Source organism: Hylaeus volcanicus, unplaced genomic scaffold (genome assembly GCF_026283585.1).
Source record: "Hylaeus volcanicus isolate JK05 unplaced genomic scaffold, UHH_iyHylVolc1.0_haploid 12271, whole genome shotgun sequence".
Classification (NCBI taxonomy): domain Eukaryota; kingdom Metazoa; phylum Arthropoda; class Insecta; order Hymenoptera; family Colletidae; genus Hylaeus; species Hylaeus volcanicus.
In genome coordinates, this window is record NW_026533184.1 from 4,686 (window position 1) to 9,281 (window position 4,596).

Below are 4,596 nucleotides of genomic sequence, written 5' to 3' on the forward strand. Positions count from 1 at the left end.
ATCCACGCCTCACCTCGCAATTCAGATAGCTAGCCGCGGTAAATTTCGCGAAGTTCGGCTTCTCACGCCTGTATCTCTCGATAACTGGCGGCCGGCTTTTTCTGGAAAGGCGTAAGAAATTGAAAAACTCCCATTTCGCACGCTTCCCGACTCGGACCGTGAACTATGTCGGGAAATCACGTTGCAATACATTATCTGTATGAAATATTTCCCCCCTCCCACCGCATTGGCAAAACAAATACACCAAACCCTCTCAGACAGTATTTCCACGTAGACAGTACACATGTATACATTAACACTATTCAGTATTGACGCCTCCACCAAAAACTATTCCGAATCTACTCAAACAGTATATTCGTGTAGATAGTATATACATTAACTGTATCAAATATTGCCCCCACCCCCCCGTGCATCGCCAAAACAAATACATAAAACCCTCACAGACAATACTTTTACGTAGACATTTATTGTCTGGCTGAGCTTTCCATATGACAGTACCTTGGCTATACAGCCATACCTGCCCTCACCCGAAGGTGATGAATTTGTAAAGCGACAAACGGGCGCCTAATAACTCATTATTAGTACCAGTGACAACTAGTGGGGGTTTTTATTTTAACGAACTCTCACACGGTTGACCAAGAAAAAGAATGGAAAGACAAGTCCTCTCCATTATTACATTTCATCGAGGCAAGTACTCGGAAACCTCGTAAAACTCTAGTCTTGAGCAATTGTAAAAAGTTTTGCTTTTGGGTCCTCTTTTTCTGTGGAAGTCTATTGCCATCAACAACCCCAAGGGACGGACACGGACTTTCACGTAGACAGTTTACATGAATACATTAACAGCATTCAATATTGCCGCCCTCACCAAAAACTAACTCAAGCAGAAATTACAAATTGTTGATATAGCGTCGACTACGAAAAGGTTATTTAACGTAATTTAATATAATTGTTGGCGCGTAGAATTTTTTAATATTCTAGGCCTGACGCCGTTTACTCTCTGAATCAAGGAAAGGAGTTAATTAAACAAATTATAGTCTTTAATTTTAACGATAACAGTTACTTAACCGAAGTTTATTAGCACTATACTTAGTTTCACTAATCTAGTTATGTACAGTTTTTACAAGAATTAATATTATTATAGAAAAACGATCCTTGTGTTTATCAACACTTTAGAATTAAGATTTTATCGCGATTAGCGCGAAATATAGCAGCGATTAGCGCCGAGTTATAGCGATGAAACACGTGCTTAGGCGAATTCGTCGCGCACTTGTACTTTCGACCGACTTGTTTTCGCACTGAGTTCGGAGAGAAAGCCTCGTTGCTGTGTCGCGGTTTTTATAGACTCTCTCGCGATCGCAGAGCCGGAAAAAAGGTAGCTGTTTTAAGCTAATTCAAATTGACGCGCCCAATTCGAAACACCGCCCGCCTCGCGGTTCAACGGACCGCGACATAATCGGCAGTTTCCAATCGCAGTGAAGTGCGCCAATCATATAGTCGCCAGTGTTCCACGTGGTTACAACACAAGCGGTAAGTAGTCTACGATTTCTTAAAGCTAATATGTACTTATGATACGTAATTAATAAAGCATAACTTTAATTAAGATACAATGAATACATAAATAATCTTGACTTACGAACTAATTGGTAACTTACATAAACTAGTAATGGGACGTATGTATTGCGACTGTGCAGTTTTTACTTTAACAGCACGCACGAGTCCGTCGCTACCAGGATGGCATTCTACTATCCGAGCCAGTTCCCACTTTAGCAGGAGGAAGTGTAGAACTTCGTAGGAGCACTAAATCTCCGATTTTAAGGTTAGGAAAACGGCTACACCACTTCGTGCGAGTTTGAAGCGTCTGTATTCATTTGCCCAAGCTTTCCAAAACTTTTCGGTTAATTGTTGGACAAATTGCCAGCGTGACAACCGGTTTTCATTTATGTCTAGGGTAGACGTCGTGGGAACTGATTTGAGTGGTTCCCCTATAAGGAAATGACCAGGAGTCAGAGCCTCGCACGAGTCGAGATCGTCATTTAAGGGGGCCACAAAGCGTGAATTTAATCAGGCTTCAATTTTGCATAATAGCGTTTGAAGCTCCTCATAGGTGGGGCTGCTGTCACAAAGTGCGCGTCGCAAGTGCGTTTTGACACTTTTGACTCCGGCCTCCCGTAATCCACCAAAATGCGGGGCAGAGGGTGGTATGAAGTGCCACGTAATGTAGTATTTGGCTAAATGAGAACAAAGGTAAGGATCTACGGTTACCTTTTTAAATGCCGTCATTAATTATTCTCGACTGGCACCTTGAAAATTAGTCCCATTGTCACAGTAAATATCTGTAGGTAATCCACGACGAGAGAAGAAGCGATCCAATGCCGCTAGAAACGCAGAAGTGGAGTAGTCGTGCACCAACTCTAAATGGATTGCTCGTGTGGCCAAGCATATGAAGAGTGCGATATAAACCTTGTGCGATTTTTGACCACGTCCACGATGCGCAAGGGCTGAGAGTGGTCCGGCATAATCGATGCCGCAATGGCTAAAGGAACGAGACGGCGTGACTCGCTATACCGGTGAGTCGCACATTTGTTGATTCACAGTCGCCGCCCGCCATCGCACACATGTTACACATTTATGTATGTGCATTTGAACGAGAGGCCGAGCCTTAATTATCCAAAAAACGCGACGTAGTACGCTGAGCATTAATTGAGTACCTCCGTGTAAGGTGTTCGAGTGACAATCTGCAATGATAAGTTCAGTAACCCTATTCGAGGGTAAAACAATTGGAAATCGCTGTTCGAGATTTGCGTTACGCAGCAGAGCCGAAACAATGGGCTTGATTTAAAAATAGCCTTGCCTTTCTTTAGTGCCTCAATTTCGCGAGAAAAACTCCGTGATTGGACGTACTGAATCCAGAAGTTTCGTGCAGCGAGTATTTCGTTTGCCGAAGGAACAGGGTCCCTACACCCGCCTACCCTCGTTCTGAGTTGCTCAATGAATCTAAAAACATAGGCAGTAATTCTTAATAACTTCTGCCATGAAGAAGTGCGCATTGGCAAATCCCACTCAGTTCCAGTCAAACCGTGCAATGTACTCAGATTGTTTTAATTTCAGCATTCGCCTCTGCCGGGAAGAGTTCCCGACTCTCTGGCCACTCCTGAGGAGCTTGCGAGAGCCAGGAAGGTCCATGCCACCAGAGCGGATGCTGCGACAATAAGAGCAGCGATGAACCCCGAGAAGCGCAGTCTGCAGGATTCCAATGCGTGGGTACGTGTCGCCAATTAGCATTAGGCACTCGACTTTGTATTTCTGCAACTCGGTGTGCAGTAAAAGTTTTTAACTGATTGGGAGATTTACGTATCCAAGCTAAAGCGACTGTAGAGTCCGTCCAGCAATAAATAGGGCAATGTTGAAGTTTTAAGGTAGTTTGAACGTGCTCGATTAAACGTACCATTATCACACAGGCGCATAATTCTAAGCGTGGTATCGTAAGAGATTTTAGCGGGGCTACTTTCGTTTTCGAAATTAACAGATTTATCGCGACTTCCTCTGATACGGTAATCACTTTTAAATAAACCGCGCCCGCATACGCGTCTTGTGATGGTCGGCGAAGCCATGAATTTCATAATTCAAGGAAGCGCTACTATCCATCTCGAGCCATCGAGGGATAGGTAGCTCTTGCATTCTGGAGAATTCCGACAAGTATTCTCGCCAATGTTTAGCTAATTCATTTGGTAAGGGATCGTCCCAATCTAATTTAGCCGTCCACAATTTTTGCATAAAAATTTTAGCAACTACCACGATTAGAGATATCCATCCTAAGGGGTCAAATATTTTTGCAACAGTCGATAATACTATTCGCTTGGTTGGCTTGGCCAAGTTTGCGAGATCGATTTTGAATTTAAATTGGAATTCGTCCGAGTTAGGTTGCCATAGCAGACCGAGCATTTTTAATCCCTCAGTGTCTTGAAATGAACGGCTAGATGCCAGTTCTTTATAGTCATCGGGAATATCAGCTATTAATTGTGTACAATTGCTAGACCATTCTCGTAAATGGAACCCTCCTTTTTTCAGAATTTCGGTAACCTGTATTCTCAGTTGGAGAGTTTGAACGTGATCATCGGATCCGAAAAGTGCGTCGTCAACGTAAATATCTTCGTTGATAATGGGAACGACTAAAGGAAATTGGGTTCCTTCATCTACAGCGAGCTGTTTAATCACTCGATTCGCGAGAAAAGGAGCAGACGCCGTGCCGTAAGTAACGGTGAGCAATTTATAAGTTTTAATAGTATCTGCTGGTGAAAGACGCCAAACAATTAATTGATACGCGGTATCGTGAGAATGTACCCATATTTGGCGAAACATTTTCGCGATATCTGCAGCGAAAACAAAGCGGTGTCTTTGCCAGCGTAAAATTATTGCCGTTGTCACGTCCCGGATTTCAGATTTGAAAATCTGTCGCCCGTTTCGATCAAATGATGCTTGCCTTTTGTCCCACGACCCTCTTAAACGACTCGCGTCTGGACGGGATCCTGATCCGTATTGAGTTCACCCTCGCGATTACTATTTATTAGAATATTTTAAGTTTTCGGACTTACTACT

General features: G+C 43.3%; 1 long non-coding RNA gene across 1 annotated transcript; it reads left to right on the forward strand.

Annotated features, from left to right (window-relative positions):
* Nucleotides 1-2,482: 2,482 nt before the first annotated feature.
* LOC128884521 (uncharacterized) lies at nt 2,483-4,252 on the forward strand. Its single transcript, XR_008459402.1, has 3 exons — nt 2,483-2,567; nt 3,109-3,261; nt 4,069-4,252. It is a non-coding gene; the product is annotated as an uncharacterized LOC128884521 (long non-coding RNA).
* The last annotated feature ends 344 nt before the right edge of the window (nt 4,253-4,596 follow it).